This window comes from Hyperolius riggenbachi, chromosome 1 (assembly GCF_040937935.1).
Source record: "Hyperolius riggenbachi isolate aHypRig1 chromosome 1, aHypRig1.pri, whole genome shotgun sequence".
Classification (NCBI taxonomy): Eukaryota; Metazoa; Chordata; class Amphibia; order Anura; family Hyperoliidae; genus Hyperolius; species Hyperolius riggenbachi.
This window is the reverse complement of record NC_090646.1, coordinates 645,901,447-645,920,760: the sequence shown is the minus strand read 5'-3', so window position 1 is coordinate 645,920,760 and position 19,314 is coordinate 645,901,447. Positions and strand designations below refer to the sequence as shown.

The 19,314-nt window shown below is 43.8% G+C and overlaps 1 protein-coding gene across 1 annotated transcript in view; it reads left to right on the top strand.

Moving 5' to 3' along the window:
- The first annotated feature begins 7,171 nt into the window (after positions 1–7,171).
- Positions 7,172–19,314, top strand: part of LOC137560657 (acyl-coenzyme A amino acid N-acyltransferase 1-like) — a 46,943-nt gene continuing 34,800 nt past the window's right edge. Inside the window, exon 1 of the mRNA XM_068271880.1 lies at positions 7,172–7,703. The gene's annotated coding sequence lies outside the window, so the exon portion shown is untranslated. The remainder of the gene's footprint in view (positions 7,704–19,314) is intronic.

Here is a 19,314-nt window from a genome sequence, read left to right as displayed (position 1 = left end):
TCTGAGTTGTAAATCCGGCCCTGACCCTGCTCCAAATTATTATACAAATTATATTTTTCTCATTTACCTAAATAATTGATGTAAATAACAGCATCATTCTCATGTTATCATCTATTAAAGTGGAGCTGTGTCAGCCATACTACCTCAGAAAAAAAACATATATAAGTAGATAAATACTTACATATGCATTGCACTGTCCACATTTTGATTATAGTGATTTTTCTATAGTAAAAAAAAAAGAGAAAATCCTTCTTAGGATTTTCCATTTTGTATGTGTCTATCTTGAAGCCAATCCTGACATCATTTCCTCCCTTACTTTGTCTGTACAAACGGAACGGATGTAAACTGATCCAATGTTAACCTATGGAACCATTAACAAGCGTCCATTTGAATCAATTCGGTCTGTCTGTTCAGTTGAATGGGCCGCAACTTCCTTGCAGGACCAAATTTTCCGGATCACTGAGCCCAGCGGACCGGAAACTTAACATTAGTGAAGAAACAAACCGTTTCTAGGGGCCAAAATCTACTGGGGTGGGGGTCTGGGGAGGATGCGGAGACCAGAGGCATAACTAGACTTAATAGGGCCCCCCTGCAAAAATGATAGCATGGGGTCCCCTTGGACCCCGACCTAATATGGTTCACGTGATCGGGTGCCAGAGAATGGCAGCAGAGAGTGTTATGCTGTGAAGCAAGATAAAAATTACACACACTCCTGCATATTGTTAGCGAACAGGGAGGTTTTTTTTTTTTTGCTAATTGGCTGCACTTGCGGTTGGGGAAGAGGAGGGGCTCTCAAAGCAGGGGTCGCAGGGGTATTTATAGCTGCCGCTGCTGCCGCTTACATGCAGGAGGGGGGCGCAGAGGGGAGAACCTGAGGTGAGGGGGGGGGGAATGTCCCCCCTCCCCGCTGATGTGCAAAACTCTCCCCTCATGCTGCGACCCCTCCTGCCCCCCAAAACGGCCATGAACGGGGCGCGCTCAAATTCTCGAGGGGGGCCCGGGGACTTCTAGTTACGCCCCTGGGTAGAAGAAAATCCACTCTCAAGGATTCGTGGAAAGAAGTGACTCAACTTGGTCCTGATGATGAGGTGAGGGGGCACCTCACTGGGAAGGTGTAAGTGAAGGGGGAATGCTTAAAAACAAGAAGAGAATCGAGAGCCCAATATGGTGCATTGTCAGGTAAAATGAAGAGTTCAATACAATTTTATGTGTATATACTCACAAACACGTGTTACCCATAGGCAACAACTTTAAATGCAGGTGGGAAGCATTAGGACCTGACCCCACTCAGGTTAAGAAGTCGCTCTCTGTAGATAGTAGATGGGGATGCACCCCTCCACCCAGGGTGGACTAGAAGATCAGCAAAAGCTCGGTATACAGAGGCGCCAGAGTAGAGTAAAACATTTTAAAAACCATTTAAAAGCAGAGGGGGATGTTAGGGTGGACTTACCTCCCTCTTACAAAAAAGAAAACTCACTTGAGTCTCGATAAAACAGAATTAACAAATAACTTATTCAACTCCACAAATTCAACGTGTTTCGCGGGCGTGACCCCGTTTCCTCAGGCAAAAATTGGAGCACAACTGGAATAAAAACAAAATGTACAATCGGCGCAGCAGATAATTGGTAGAAAGCACATAAAATAATTGCTACATAAAGCATTGCTACAAAAAAGATTTACCCATCGCTAGATTTGCATATGAAGGGACAAATCAGCCTCCCATGGCTGTGCCTGTTTGTTGGTGATAATGGTTTCCTGCAAATGAAAAAGCATTATGTTTTAAGATAAATTTTGCACATTGTACTAGAAAAGTGTGTTGGGCAATGGGCATGTCTGGATTTTGGTTTAGGAAGAAATTTAGAGCTGTGAGTCCAAATGGGTGAGGTATATTTGTATATACCTAAATTAATGTCAAAAGCTGTGCAATATGTTGGTGCTTTATAAATACAATAAATAATAATAATATAAGGAGGTGACGTCACAGGTTAACCAAAGGAAATCTGATTGCCAGTTTATATCATACACATAAAACATAATGCTTTTCATTTGCAGGAAACCATTATCACCAACAAACAGGCACAGCCATGGGTAGCCTATTTGCCTCTTCATATGCAAATCAAACAATGGGCTACCTAGAATATCTAAAATTCACTCCCGACAACCCCTTTTCATCAGACATAATTTTTTACCGTCGCTATATTGACGACCTAATCTTTATTTGGCAACCCCACACGCATTAATTTATTTTTAGAATTCCTTAACATCAACCCAGCCGGACTTCAATTTACCTGTCAATATATAACCATAATTCCATAGAATATTTAGATCTCCTACTGTTCATTGATTCCATACACATCAAAACCATAACCCACTTTAAAAAGGTAGACGCTAACAATTACATCCACAGTCATCATCACCGCCCATGGACAACCAACACACCCTACAGCCAATACAGACGTATACACCGGAACTGCACAGACATTAAGGACTTCCATGACCAATCCAGAATACTTACAAGCAAATTCACTGACTGCAACTATCCACGCAAACTCCTGAAAGATGCCAAACACAGGGCCATGAATACCTGTCAACTAGCCCAGACCCAACCCACACAATCAGCCAACCCCTCCGCCCTTTTTCCAAGGTTTATCACCAAATTCAGTATGCAACATACTGCTATCAGAACCATTCTAAAATCAAGATGGGAAATCCTACAGCAGGATCCTTATCTACTCTACATATTACCTAAAAATCCAACACTTACCTTTCGGAGGGCTCCCAACCTCCGGAACCTATTAGCCCCCAGCAGTCTTAAAATGATCCAACCCAATGAACCAATCCACCACACCAACTCACTACTCCTAGGATCACGGGCTTGTCAAAAGTCCCGCTGCCAGGCCTGTTCCTTTATTACCCAAACAGATTCCTTTCATTTATATACACTACACAAAGAATTGAATGTGTGCATTAAACACCAAGTGAACACCTGACATATCTGGCTAAGCAAATTTGGCCTAAATGGCTATTCATGAGGCAATGCTCATGCAAATATGCATTCGCTTTCGCATGCCAACTTATGCAGGGTCAAAAACCAATCCCGCAAAGTGGCCGCCCTGCGGGAATTAGTTCATGCTGCAATAGCACTATCCCCCCCCCCCTCTGGACGCAGGTGGTGGATGGCTCACTCCAGGTGGTGTGAGCCCTGGAGTGGGCTGTCTGCGCCTGTCCTTCCCCCCCCCCCTTGGAGTGCTGTGTGTGAGCCAGCCCTGAGCTTCAAAGCTCAGTGCAACCCATACTTCATTCCTTTCCTTTTTAAATGTGTTGCACCCAAGCTATGCTCAGTAGCAGAACGCAATGGACGTTAATAAAGTTGAGCCGAAATTTTAGTAATTTCGCATTACTAAAATTACGCATGCGAAATTTGCGATTACGATGCGAAATTACAGTAGCGTAATTGCCATTAAAATCGTAATTGAAAATACCGTAAGCGTAATTTTCAACGCGTAATTTCGCGTTTCGTTCATGCCGTAATTTCGCATTAAACGCTACCGTAATTTCGCGTTAAACCGTAACGCTCCGTATAATATAAAAAAGCCGCCGACTTTAAGGGTTAATAGCAAAGCCCCCTTAAATGCTAAGAGCCTCAAATTTGGAGAATATATTAAGGAGATCAGGAGGAATAAGAGGAAAATTTTTTTTTTCAAAAAGACCTTATAGTTTTTGAGAAAATCGATGTTAAAGTTTCAAAGGAAAAATGTAAACATTTAAAAACCCGCCGACTTTAACGGTTAATAGCAAAGCCTGCTTAAAGTTTAGGAACACCAAATTCCCAGGGTATATTAAGGGGATCAGTGGGAATAAGAGGAAAAATTTTTTTTTCAAAAAGACCTTATAGTTTTTGAGAAAATCGATTTTTAAGTTTCAAGGGCGAAAATGTCTTTTAAATGCGGAAAATGTCAGTTTTTTTTGCACAGGTAACAATAGTGTATTATTTTCATAGATTCCCCCAAGTGGGAAGAGTTTTACTTACTTCGTTCTGAGTGTGGGAAATATAAAAAAAAAACGACGTGGGGTCCCCCCTCCCAGACCTCTTTAACCCCTTGTCCCCCATGCAGGCTGGGATAGCCAGAATGCGGAGCACCGGCCGCGTGGGGCTCCGCACCCTGACTATACCAGCCCGCATGGTCCATGGATTGGGGGGTCTCGGAAGGGGAGGGGCAGCCAAGCTTTCCCCTCCCCCTCCGAGCCCTTGTCCAATCCAAGGACAAGGGGCTCTTCTCCACCTCCGATGGGCGGTGGAGGTGGAGGCCGCGATTTCCTGGGGGGGAGGTTCATGGTGGAATCTGGGAGTCCCCTTTAAAAAGGGGTCCCCCAAATGCCCACCCCCCCTCCCAGGAGAAATGAGTATAGAGGTACTTGTACCCCTTACCCATTTCCTTTAAGAGTTAAAGTAAATAAACACACAGACACTTAGAAAAAGTATTTTAATTGAACAAAAAACATAACCACGAAAAAAGTCCTTTAATATTCTTAATTAACCATTAATACTTACCTGTCCCTTTAAATAAATGATCCCTCGCAATATCCTCGGAAATGTTCTATCAGTTACAATGTAACAAAGTTATTACAATGTAACAACTTTGTTACATTGTAACTACGCCGCACCCGACGTCACTCACCGCCGCCGCCGCCGCGTCTGTGCTGCAGGACCCGACAGAGCTCTGAGCTATAGCTCAGAGCTCTCTAAGCATCTTTGTATTTGGGCTCCAAGGAGTCCCATTGGTCCTTAGCAGACCAATGGGGTTCCTTCTGATTTAAAGGAACCCCATTGGTCTGCTAAGGACCAATGGGGCTCCTTGGAGCCCAAATACAAAGATGCTTAGAGAGCTCTGAGCTATAGCTCAGAGCTCTGTCGGGTCCTGCAGCACAGACGCGGCGGCGGTGGCGAGTGACGTTGGGTGCGGCGTAGTTACAATGTAACAAAGTTGTTACATTGTAATAACTTTGTTACATTGTAACTGATAGAACATTTCCGAGGATATTGCGAGGGATCATTTATTTAAAGGGACAGGTAAGTATTAATGGTTAATTAAGAATATTAAAGGACTTTTTTCGTGGTTATGTTTTTTGTTCAATTAAAATACTTTTTCTAAGTGTCTGTGTGTTTATTTACTTTAACTCTTAAAGGAAATGGGTAAGGGGTACAAGTACCTCTATACTCATTTCTCCTGGGAGGGGGGGTGGGCATCTGGGGGACCCCTTTTTAAAGGGGACTCCCAGATTCCACCATGAACCTCCCTCCCAGGAAATCGCGGCCTCCACCTCCACCGCCCATCGGAGGTGGAGAAGAGCCCCTTGTCCTTGGATTGGACAAGGGCTCGGAGGGGGAGGGGAAAGCTTGGCTGCCCCTCCCCTTCCGAGACCCCCCAATCCATGGACCATGCGGGCTGGTATAGTCAGGGTGCGGAGCCCCACGCGGCCGGTGCTCCGCATTCTGGCTATCCCAGCCTGCATGGGGGACAAGGGGTTAAAGAGGTCTGGGAGGGGGGACCCCACGTCGTTTTTTTTTATATTTCCCACACTCAGAACGAAGTAAGTAAAACTCTTCCCACTTGGGGGAATCTATGAAAATAATACACTATTGTTACCTGTGCAAAAAAAACTGACATTTTCCGCATTTAAAAGACATTTTCGCCCTTGAAACTGAAAAATCGATTTTCTCAAAAACTATAAGGTCTTTTTGAAAAAAATTTTTTTCCTCTTATTCCCACTGATCCCCTTAATATACCCTGGGAATTTGGTGTTCCTAAACTTTAAGCAGGCTTTGCTATTAACCGTTAAAGTCGGCGGGTTTTTAAATGTTTACATTTTTCCTTTAAAACTTTAACATCGATTTTCTCAAAAACTATAAGGTCTTTTTGAAAAAAAAAAAATTTCCTCTTATTCCTCCTGATCTCCTTAATATATTCTCCAAATTTGAGGCTCTTAGCATTTAAGGGGGCTTTGCTATTAACCCTTAAAGTCTGCGGCTTTTTTATATTATACGGAGCATTACGGTTTAACGCGAAATTACGGTAGCGTTTAATGCAAAAGTACGGCATGATACGACTGTAATGCGAAAATTACGCGAAAATTACGCTTATGCGAAATTTCGCGAAATCCTTCTTCATTACGATTATGTACTTACGGCCATAATCGTAATTACACTAATTACGCGAAATTTCGCGAAATCGTAATTAGGTCATTACGCTCATCTCTAGACGTTAAGGTAAGTGCCTGTTTTAAATATTGGGAGGTGGGTGTGGACAACTCTCCCCGGCACTGGCCAGTTGTATGGGGGCATTGGGAAGCCTCCCCGTGGCGCTCCTGGATAGTGCTATTGCAGCATGAACTAATTCCTGCAGGGTGACCGCTTTGCGGTATTGGTTTTTGACCCTGCATATTTGCATGAGCATTGCCTCATGAATAGCCAATTAGGCCAAATTTGCTTAGCCAGATATGTCAGGTGTTCACTTGGTGTTTAATGCACACATTCAATTCTTTGTGTAGTCAATCATATACCACCAACACTCATTACATAATCAAACAAAACATCACCTGTGAAGCCAAAAGTGTAATATACCTAATATCATGCCCCTGCAAACTGCAATATGTCGGTCGGACCACCCAGACCACCAGAACCAGAATTAGGCAACACAAAAGGAACATCATTAATAATTATGCACTCCACAGCATTTCCCGACACTTTGGCACCCATCACCAAAACAACCCACTCCTATTCACTATCACTCTGATTGAATCTCTACCCCCCAACACCACTAACGTTTTTGAGACTTTACGGCATAGGGAGATGATGTGGATACAAATCCTCAAAACCCTAACACCAACAGGGCTAAATGAGGTCTTAGAAAAAGTATTTTGATCCCACCACCCTAGTGTTTAATTATAGCTAAATAGATCCATCTATACTCCAAACCTTTTTTATGCTTTTAATGGTCCTCTCTTTTATATCTTTCTTACTCTTGACCCCTTTTATTATTAATTTCTATATTTTTATATGTTGCTTTTATACGTCTATATGTTTTATATTGTTTTTTTTATATTATCATTACCCACATTTCTATAATAACATTGTGTTAGCATTTTTATCATTAGTGGCCTCTTATGCTCTATCTCATGTATACTTTTACTATATACTGTTGGCATGTTTATATGGTTTTTAAAAACACTCATACTGTGATATTTTACCATTTTTACACCTGAATCCATATGTATACAAGTGCACACCCAGTGACATCTTTATATGAACATCCATTGCTAAAGGTTACATGAATTGTCTAGCTGCCCAAAAGAAAGCCATTTCCCCCTGTCTTTGAGTTTCCGCACATGCGCGGTCTCACTGAATTACGTGCTGACTTGCTGAGCTGGGTTCTGAACCTGGGTCACCTGTGTCAGAGGCAGAGCCCTTGACCATTACACTATCCAGGCACTGCTGGTTATCCCATATCCCAGCCACTGCTGGGTATCCCATAACTATCCCACTGGAAACACTCACTTCCTATGTGACGTTAGTCACACTTCCTGTTACCAAACACTTCCTGATTGGACTTCAGTCCTGTCAGATTAACCTCTCTCCCTATTTAAAGCAAGCCTCACTTCATAGTGACACAGAGGCACTCAAACCTACTGCTTGACCCACCGAGGTAAATTATCATATACTTTATGCTTGCAGTTTATATTAATCCTTTTTGTGTCCATATAAAGCTTTATATGCTGTCTGGGAATAGACCGTGGCCTATACCCAGCTCTACCATGTAACTGTTTCACTTTGAGACATACAATATGAACCCTCTAATCTGTGAGCATTAAGCCTTAGCTATTTCTGACATCTAAGCTTGTTGGCATGGCCCTGTGTTTATGTGGGCCAAAAATCTTTTTTGTAGCAATGCTTTATGTAGCAATTATTTGATTGTTGCAGTTCTGTGGGTAGTTATTTTGTGTGCATTTTGTTTTTATTCCAGTTGTGCGCCACTTTTTGCCTGAGGAAGCGGGGTCACGCCCGTGAAACGCGTTGCATTTGTGGAGTTCAATAAATTATTTGTTAATTCTGTTCTATCGTGACTCAAGTGAGTTTTGTTTTTTTGTAAGAGGGAGGTAAGTCCACCCTAACATCCCCTCTGCTTTGAAACGGTTTTTTAAAACGTTTTACTCTACTCTGGCGCCTCTGTATACCAAGCTTTTGCTGAAGTGAAGGGGGGAGCAAGCTGCAGGCGTCCGGGATGCCCGGGGTATGGAAAAAAGAGAGCGGGGTTGTGCCCAGAAAAAACCGCCTCTTTCACCCATTTGGTCTGCCCTTGTATCCTATTACCACACCTCCTTCTCTGTCTCTCAGATCTCACTACTGAGGACTGCAGTAAAGCGGAGCAGGCGCACATGTGTGAGTTCTGAGAGGTAGAGAAGGAGGTAATAATATACAAGGGCAGGTCAGACGGATGAAAGAGGCGTGTTTGCGCTACTGCTCTGATAGTCTTGGAGACAGGGATAGCTGACCAATCCAAGCAGATCATTTGCAGGTAAGGTACATCGCTTGCCGTGATTGGTTGGTTGTTGTATACTGGGTACCACATACAGTACAGCACCAGTATCTGTACCTGTTTATACAGTACTAGCCACCTTAGCCCATTTAAAAATAGGCTCTAGTGTATTACCGCATGTGCACGCGCGCACCCGTCGCACGTGAATGCGCGCACCCGCACGGTTGACTGGCTCCATCCTCTTGTCCTAACGGTCCGTGCTGCGCACATGCGCAGTGAGAAAAAGCACGGACCCAAGGACACAGACAGTGTACGCAGGGACACTTGTCTCTTATTAGGTTGGATAGCACCAGTACATAGAGTACAGTATACAAATGTCCAACAGTCAAGAGGAGTAGTCTTATACGGCGAGTATATTCCAAAATGTATATTTTAGCTGGAAAAGTTGGGGGTCGTCTTATATGCCCAGTCGTCTTATACGCCGGAAAATACAGGAATTTAAAACGACATGGAAAGAATATAATACCCTTAAAAAACAGCATTGCCTATACTACTGTTATGGGCAGGGCCGCCTTTAGGGTATCACAGATGGGATTACAGTATGGGGCCCAAGTGAGTCTGGGGCTCGGTGAACAAAGTGACGCACATGGGCCCCAGCTGCAAGTCTTTCACAGTACAGACTGTGAGTGAATGTGGCGGTGCATTGTGGTTTTTTTTTTTTTTGTGTGTGATTTTGGCATGTTTGTGCCATTCTCATTTCAGTGAATCGCTAAGAATGTGCTGCATGCAGCACATTTGTGATTTACGCAAGTGTTGCTCAAGCACTGCAGTGAGAGTAATCCCATAGGATTACATGTATCATAAAGCTTTGCTGGTTGCCAGTACAGATGTCGCGAACGGTTCCCGAACCGTTTGCCCGACGAACATCTCCGTGTCTCTGTGCTATGTACTACTTTCGGGTCGCTATGACCTGGAGTAGTACGCCTGCGTTGGCCCGGCGGTGCACGTCTTAGATCTCGCTCCTGTTGCCAGGCACTTTCTGCGCATGTGCGTGACGTCATGCTCATGCGCAGAGAGTGCCCAGCAACAGGAGCGCGATCTAGGACGCGCACCGCCGGGCCAGCGCAGGCATACTACTCCGGGTCATAGCGCCCCGGAAGTAGTACATAGCACAGGGAGATTCGCCTGGCGAACGGTTCGGGCCATCTGTAGTTGACAGCGACCACATAAATATAGGGGGTTCACCTTAAATATGGAATATGGGGGGGGGGGGGGAGTGAGTGAGGGGGGCTCAGTAGGTGTATCCAGTATGGGGCCCAGAAATTTCTGATGGCAGCCCTGATTATGGGCATGTTCACATTTCTACATTGTAGTGGGTGAAATTATCATTTCTGGCTAATGTATGCAAACCGCACTCTGCAGTGGAAAATAAACTATTTTACACACAGGGAACAGATTGGAATGCCTTCAAATGTTCTTTCATGTAACTAAGGGGGACATTTATCAACAATGTCTGAGACAAAATATTGGTAGGTTTTTAGAAATCCATGGAGAACTGTCTCAGATATCCTAAGAAATCACTAAATAGTGCAGGTTCCTTCTTAAACTGATAGGAATAGGAGGAGTTAGGAAGGTCTCTCAGGCAGTGAAGTGTGTGTGTGTGAGGGAAATTACTGTTGCTGAGGTAACCAACACACCTGCTGTCAGCAGAGTGAGGGGGAGGAGCCCTTCACAAATCACATCTATCATGCACTGCACTATCTGGAGAACTGCTGTGAAGCACTTCTTAATCTGCAGCAGTTTAGGGATGCATTTGCACTTTTCTTAACTGTAGTGCAGCTCTATAAATCCACACTAAACTGCTGCTATATTAAGTAGGATTTGAGAAGTTTCTTACTAACATGCAAAACAGTTCCCCCTGCTGGTTAGAACAGTTTTAGAAAAAATGCTTTGATAAATCTGGCCTTGAGAGTAGTTACTGAAATTTTAGTTTTCACTTTAAATAAGCATTCATAAATTATGCACAGCTCAAAGACAAATATTTGGACTGTGTAACTATTACACCTAATTTATTTTTATAATACTGGACGAGCTTTTGGACTCTGAGCAGGTGAACGAGAGAACAATCTGTAAGGGATTTTGCAATAACTCTGGTTATCTGCTTATCTGTCCCTGAATTTATGTAGGGCAGTATAACCCTCGCCTGCAGGCCAAAGGCAGTTAACAGTTTATTGGATGATACAGTTTAATCAATTGGAAAGAATAGATATGAGCCTGTGTTAAGGTAGCCACACACATTACAATTTTATTCTGTTCAATTTTACTTCAATTTGATGAAAACGATTGGTTGTACAGAACAATAAAAAAAATGTATTTATTTTTTTACAAGAAGGTTTTTGTTTGTTTGTCCTGAGAAATCTGATTCAATTTCTCATTTTTTTTTTCTTCACATTTTTGAGATTGGACGTTTTGGAAAATTCAGACTAACTTTACTAAGAATTGTATGGTGTGTGATAGATTGTCAAATTGTATTCAAACTGAATAGATTGTATGTAACTATTCAGTATATAGAAAACATTATTTATTGTTCTGGTGAAACACAAAAAAAATTAGAGTATCATGCAAAAGTCCATTTATTTCAGTAATTCATCTTAAAAGGTGAAACTAATATGTGAAATAGGAACCCTTTGCAGTTGTGTTGCATTCTTTAGCTGGTGAGAGTCTGACACTTGAGCCTAGAATATTGAACATTTTCACAATATTCTAATGGTCTGAGATTTTGATTTTGGGGTTCTCATAAGCTGTAAGCCATAATCATCAAATCATAACAAATAAAGGCTTGAAATATCTTGCTTTGCATTGAATGAGTCTATTTCATATATTAGTTTCACTTTTTAAGTTGAATTATTGAAATACATAGATTTTTGGACAATATTCAAATTTTTTTGAATTTCACCTGTATAAAAATAAAAAAACATGAAGTTATGAGAGTGCTTGTGTCCACTGGCGTAACAATAGGGCCTACAGCCACGGGGGGCCTGCCCCCCCGGGACCCGCTCGGGGCCGTTTTTGGGGGCTGGAAGGGTAACAGCATGAGGGGAAAGCCATGCTGCACTTTGGCGGGAAGGGGGGACAGTCCCCCCGTTCCTCACCTCTGGCTCTACCCTCTGCTCTCCCCTTCAGCATCAATACATTTATCTGTGCAGAGGCGGGCAGCGGCAGATACACACCTTCCATGCGTTCCAGCGTGGATGTTTCTCCCTCTAGTGTATGACGCGACTTCCTGTTTATACAGGAAGTCGCATCAGAGGCTAGCGAGAAGAACATCCACGCCTGAGCACAAGGAAGGTATGTATCTGCCGCTGCCTGCCACTGCACAGACAAATGTATTGATGCTGGAGGGGAGCGCAGAGAGGAGAACCCGAGGTGAGGAAGGGGGGGTCCCCACCAAAGTGCAGTATGGCTTTCCCCTCATGCTGCGACCCCTCCAGCCCCCAAAAACGGCCCCCGAGGGGCCCCGGGGGGGGGGGGCAGTCAGAATTTCTGCAGGGGGCCCGGGGGTACCTAGTTATGCCCCTGCTTGTGTCTATGTATACAGTATGTTTTGGCCAAAGCCCAGAGTGTGGCCAGTTCCCAAATTGGCCAGCCAATGTGCAAAATGGCCAAGAGATGTGGCCAAGGTTAGAAATAAGAGAATACATCCTACCTTGGCTGCTGAGGTGACAAAAAAAACAAGAAAAAAAACCCAAAACATTTTCTTCCAAATGTGTGACCTGCACTTAACTTCACTTCTCTAATGCCTAACCCTAGTCTCCACTCTCCTTTGCCTAACACTAAGCTCAAGCTAATGTAATTTATGAAATTATAGTCTTTTCATTAGGGATGGATGCAACATTGAAAAAAATGCACCTTTGTTTCCAAATAAATTGTTGGCGTCCTACATTGTACTAGGGAAATATTTTAAACATTTTAATAACTGGGACAACTGCGCAAATAAAAGGTGTGGATTTTAATTACGATTGGGATGTATTCTTTTAAAACTATAATGGCCTAAAACTGAAAAATTGTAAGGAACTTACATGTGTCTGGGAGTGTTCATGCGAGACGGCTACTTCCGGGTCTTGGTGCTTGTTCCCCGCTGATGACGTGGCTGCTGGAATGCAATGCACATCCTGATAGGCGGAGGGCGCATTCCCAGTACACCCTCCGCAAAGGTAAACAATAGTCAGCTGACTACGGTCAGCTGACATCGCAGTGTCAGATGACGTTACAGCTGACACCTAGATAGGTTACAGCTGTGTGTTCTGATTGGATGTGCGGAGTGTGGCCGGCCACTGATCGGATGAAAGTTGTATTTAAACTTCCTGAGTGCTCCCAGTCATCGCCCGTGATGAGCATAGCTGTGGCTAGTTGCTGGGTGAACACTCTGAATCCTGATTGCTGAATTGCTGTTTGACCCTTGGCTTGTTTACTGACTACTCTTGTTTGCTGCCTGAACCGACCTCTGCTTGTGACCTGGAAACCTCTTGCTTGCTGCCTGGACTGACCTTTGCTTGTTACCTGGACACTCTTGCCTGCTGCCTGAACCTTTCCTTGTCTAATACCTGGATACTGCTGCATACTGCATGGACTGTGCATCATCATACTGCTGCATACCTGTCTACCATTGTGGGCCTCATTCTCATCATCCCAGGTACTTTCATATTTGAACTTGTGACTGTAGTGATACTAGCTCAGTGGGGCTCTGAGGGGTTATTGTCCTCTCTACTTCAGTCTGGATGCCTTGCGCGTTAAGACCTGTGAGTAACCGTGGTCAGGAGACAAATAAAGTGTCCTGTTCACGCGGGGGCTTGTCTATAGGTGAAGACCTTGGGCCGGTCTCAGAGTCATGGCAATACACACACAGACACACACAAAACATTTAAATTGTGCTTTTCTCCTGGCGGACTCAAAGCGCCAGAGCTGCAGCCATTAGGACGTGCTCTATAGGCAGTAGTAGTGTTAGGGAGACTTGCCCAAGGTCTCCTACTGAATAGGTGCTAGCTTACTGAGCAGGCAGAGCCAAGATTCGAACCTAGGTCTCCTGTGTCAATAGATTGGGGCAGAGAAAATAATTGTGGACATAGCCTGTCAAGCCTTACAAAAATATTTTTTTTGCATTTTTTTTTCTTATTATTTGAGTTAAAATGCATTTATAATAAAATAATTTTTAGCAAAATGAAGCACTCAAAGAAATTATAATTGGTGGTGAAAAAATCAAGATATAGATCGTTTCATTGTGATACGTAGTAATAAAGTTATAGGTGAATGAATGGAAGGAGCGCTGAAAGGTGAAAATTGCTCTGGTACAGATGGAGAAAAACCCCTCAGTTGTGAAGTGGTGCTCTGCCTCTGATGTAGGAGACCTGGGTTTAAATCAGCTGTTTCTATTCACTAAGCCAGCACCTAATCAGTAAGGAGCTCTTTGGGCAAAACTCCCTAACACTGCTACTGCCTACTGTGTGCGCTCCAGTGTCTGCCTCTCAAGCGGTTTGTGTCCGACAGGAGATAAGCACTATATAAACATTGGCATTATTATTATTGTACAGCAATTTCCAATGAAAAATGTTCTCACTTACAAAAAAATAGTTAAAAAACACACTGCAGGCATAAAATTACATAACCGGTCCTGATATACAGGACCCTAATTCACAAGTGTGCCCAATATCAATTCTACTCAGGAATCAGTGCTGTCCCCTCACTGTCCAATCAGTTTTGCGCTTTTGCTTCAACAGGTTATGAATGTGGTGTTTCTGAGATAGCCATAAGCAGAAGCCAAAAAGTACTTGATTTGAGTAACATGGAAACAGGACCGGCTCTACCATGAAGCCGACTGAATCACATGATTCAGGGCGGCAGACTGTAGAGGGCAGCATCATCTCTACACTCAGCTGAACTTTTTCAGTCTCTTCCTCTACTCTTGCTGCTATTTTTGCTTGACTCATGGAGCACTGAGTCTGTGTGTGCTGGCATGCCCCTTAATTAAATATGCACTGCTCTCTGCTAGCCCTGCCTTCTCTCCATGTGCCTTCTGCCATCTGCACAGCCTCACAAGATTGCTTCAGGCAGAGAAAAGTCTACAGTCCTGGCCAAAAGTTTTGAGACTGTCAAAAATATTAGTTTTCCCAAAGTTTGCTGCTAAACTGCTTTTAGATCTTTGTTTCTGTTGTTTATGTGATGTACTGAAATATAATTATAAGCACTTCATAGGTTTTAAAGGCTTTTATTGACAATTACGTGAGATTTATGCAAAGAGCCAGTATTTGCAGTGTTGGTCCTTCGTTTTCAGGACCTCTGCAATTCGACTGGGCATGCTCTCAATCAACTTCTGGGCCAAATCCTGACTGATAGCAGCCCATTCTTTCATAATCACTTCTTTGAGTTTCTCAGAATTAGTTGGTTTTTGTTTGTCCACCCGCCTCTTGAGGAATGACCACAAGTTCTCAATGGGATTAAGATCTGGGGAGTTTCCAGGCCATGGACCCAAAATTTCAACATTTTGGTCCCCGAGCCACTTAGTTATCACTTTTGCCTTATGACACGGTGCTCCATCGTGCTGGAAAATGCATTGTTCTTCACCAAACTGTTCTTGGATTGTTGGAAGAAGTTGCTGTTGGCGGGTGTTTTTGGTACCATTCTTTATTCATTGCTGTGTTTTTTGGCTAAATTTTGAGTGAGCTCACTCCCTTGGATGAGAAGCAACCCCACACATGAATGGTCTCAGGATGCTTTACTGCATGACACAGGACTGATGGTAGCGCTCACCTTTTCTTCTCCTGAGAAGCCTTTTTCCAGATGCCCCAAACAATCGGAAAGGGGCTTCATCGGAGAATAGTCCTCAGCAGTCCATTTACCATACTTTCTGCAGAAGATCAATCTGTCCCAGATGTTTTTTGGGGAGAGAAGTGGCTTTTTTGCTGCTCTTCTTGACACCAGGTCATCTTCCAAAAGTCTTTGCCTCACTGTGCATGCAGATGCGCTCACACCTGCCTGCTGCCATTCCTAAGCACCCTCTGCACTGGTTGCACTCCGATCCCGCAGCTGAATCCTCTTTAGGAGACGATTCTAGCACTTGCTGGACTTTCTTGGACGCCCTGTAGCCTTCTTAACAAGAAATTAACCTCTTTCCTTGAAGTTCTTGATGGTCCTATAAATTGTTGATTTAGGTGCAATCTTAGTAGCCACAATATCCTTGCCTGTGAAGCCATTTTTATGTAATGCAATGATGGCTGCATGCGTTTCTTTGCTGGTCACCATGGTTTACAATAAAAGATCAATGATTTCAAGTATCACCCTCCTTTTAACATGTCAAGTCTGCCATTGTAACCCAATTAGCCTGACATAATGATCTCCAGCTTTGTGCTCGTCAACATTCTCACCTGAGTTAACAAGACGATTACTGAAATGATCTCAGCAGGTCCTTTAACCAGTTCGGCCTATCTGGACGAACTTGCTCGTCCAGATAGGCTCTGCTGCTGCCGCCGCATGGTGCGCGCGATCGCTCCCGCTGCTAGCCCCCCGATCAGTGAATGGGAATATAATTCCCATTCACTGATCTAACTTCCCCGCAGAAAAACCGAGCGCAGTATTTCTGCCCCCAGGAAACTTCTCCGTCTTCTTTTAGTTCCTGGATGCCAGATTTGTTCGCATCCAGGACTTTTTTGACTGTGGCCATCTTGTGGCCAAATAGTAAACTGCACCCACATACATTTTTCATTAAACAATTATATTATTTTACATTTAAAATTAGCTGTTTCCCTCCCACACCAAAAATTACCCACATACATTTTTTTATTAAGAAAAAAAATAAATACAATAAAAAAAACAACATAAATAGTTACCCAAGGGTCTGAACTTTTTAAATATGCATGTCAAGAGAGTATGTTATTATATTATTTTAAATTATAAGCTTATAAGTAGTGATGGACGCAAATTGAAAAAAAATGCACCTTATTGTGATGATTTGCTCAGCTGCCTGTGCAGGCAGGCAGCCTTTTGACCATTGTGTAGGTTTGCATGCTGCAGGACTCTGGAAAGAACAGCTTCTGTCAGTTTTGCAGCCTGTGCTTGCAGAGGAATTTGCATATGTTGTCATGCAAATTGCCTGGCCACATTCATTGGAGGCGTGTACTATAAGTACTATGTCTTTCCCACAATGCTTCGCTGTTCATAAGGATTTCGTCCTATGTAACACTCCTGGTGGGGTGTCAGCCTTGCTCTCTGTTTGAACATCAGCTTAGAGTAATTCCTAAATCTGCGCTAGGCAGATTTCCCTAGTGCTGTTAGGATTGTATTATCTGTATTGCCTGTTCTGTCTTGTCTTGCCTGTTTGCCATTGTCCTGTCCCTATGGTGGTTGACAGGAAATGGTTCTGATCTCTGTTCTTGGAGTATAGCTGGTGCAGCGGTTGCTACCAGCTATCTCTTCTGTTCTGTCTCCTGGGATCGCACTAGCTACTTTTTGCTAGCGCTGGGGATCCTTCTGTTCTGTCTTCTGGGATTGCGCTGGCCACTTTTCGCTGGCGCTGGGGATCCTTCTGTTCTGCTACACTGTACTTGGATCGCGCTAGCCACTTTTCGCTAGTGCTGTGGATCCTATCTCTCGCTTGTCCCTGTTTTCGTGTGTCTGTCTGCTACGCTTGCTGGAGACTCGGTGAGGTAACCGTTAAGCAAGCGCTCGCGTCCTCTGTTTCATGTTTGTCTGTTAATGGTTAGTTAGGCGTGCTTGTCTCTATTGTGCTTATCACGTGGAGACCGCGCATAACCGCGTGCACTGTTGCGAATGAGTGCGGTGTTCGCGGTTAGCTAGCATTTGTTATTTTCCGTATCTCCTCATTGTATTATTTGCTGTGCCTTTGCTAACCTCGTATTCTGTTCTGATCTGCCTTGTGTCTTGTCTGGCGATCGCACCTCTGGCGATCGCGTTCCTATTTCATATCTGCTGTTGTGTGTGTGCGGTTGCGGGGTGGCGACTGGATTGGCACACACACATACAACCTGTCCCTTTGCTCATTCTCATTCGCAATCGCCTCTCTTGCGATTGCGTTCTGCGTTTTGTACAATTCCTGTCTGGCATTTGTGGAGGTACAGAGGATTGGTTCCTCTGCACTCCCCAGCGCCATCTGCCGACAGGAATTTTCCCTCTACGGGTGCGTAGCACCTTTTGCTGGGTTCCTGCAAATTATACGCTTGTGGAGGATTTCCGCCGTGTCAGCGCACGCGTTGTGCGCTGATCACGGGGAAAGTTCCACAATCGTTACACTTATATTTCTAAATAAAATATCGGCGCCATAAATTGTGATAGGGACATCATTTAAACGGTGCAATAACCGGGACAGATGGGCAAATAAAATAAATGAGTTTTAATTACAGCAGCGTATATTAATTTCAAACTATAATGGCCAAAAACTGAGAAATAATGATTTTTTTTTCATTTCTTTCTTAATCTTCCTGTTAAAATGGATTTAGAAAAAAATAATTCTTAGCAAAATGTAGCACCTAAAGAAAGCCTAATTAGTGGCGGAAAAAACAAGATATAGATCAATTAATTGTGTTAAGTAGCAATAACGTTATTGGCGAATGAATGGGAGGTGAACATTGCTCGGATGCATGAGGTTTTCGACACTGCGGTGCTGAACCGGTTAATGACAGCAATGAAATGCAGTCGAAAGGTTTTTTTGGGATTCAGTTATGGAGTATATGCAAATTGCTATTATAAAAACTTATAGAGACCCTGTAACAAAAAAAGGTTCCCCTGAGGGGTACTCACCTCGGGAGGGGAAAGCCTCAGGGTCCCAATGAGGCTTCCCCCTCCCCTGTAACTGCAGGCAGTCCAGCGCTGGCTCCCCCGAAGTGTCCTGGAATCCTCCCTTGACAAGCCTGACAAATGCTTAAAGCACTGATTTATTTTCCTTTCCTGGCTCCAGCGGGGGCGCTGTTGCGGCTTTCCGCACGAAGATAGGCGAAAATAGCCGATCTCCGTCGGGTCCGCTCTACTGCGCAGGCACAGGAGACTTGCACCTGCGCAGTAGAGCGGGCCGACAGCGATTGGCTATTTCCGCCTATCTCCGAGGTGGAGTGCCGATACTGCGCGTGCGCTGGAGCTGGGAAGGTAAATATTTACATCCTCGCTGTTCGGGGAGCTTGATCTCCGCGGTCATGGGACCAAGGAGGACGGGGTAAGCCTCAATAGGATCCGGAGGCTTCCCCCACCCCAGGTGAGTACCCCCCAGGGGAGGTTTTTCTCAGTACAGGTTTTCTTTAAGCACCAACTTTTCTAAAGTCCAATATTTTTCACATATTTTTGTCTCAAAACTTTTGGCCAGGACTGCAGACACTGCCCTGCTTGGAAAAAAGTCAATAGCAGAAACTTGTGCTAAACCAGATTTTTACCCATACCCCGCCTTGCTATTAAACAGATAACATTAAAAATGCTCACAGCAGCAAAAACTTTTTACTACAATAAGACACAAGACACAGAACATTTATATCACGCTTTCCTCCTGGCGGACTCAAAACACCAGAGGTACAGCCACTAAGACAGGCTCTATAGACAGTAGCAATGTGTCTCGGAGGTTGCTAAACATTTTCATCATCATGTTACATTTGTCGCTGTAATTAATGTCTACCAATTCTGCATAATGTACCAATGTCAGTATTTTGTGTATAGTATACAGGGCTGGATTTAGGCCAAGGCCACCTAGGCCATGGCCTAGGGCACCACAGGAAAGCAAGGGCACCAA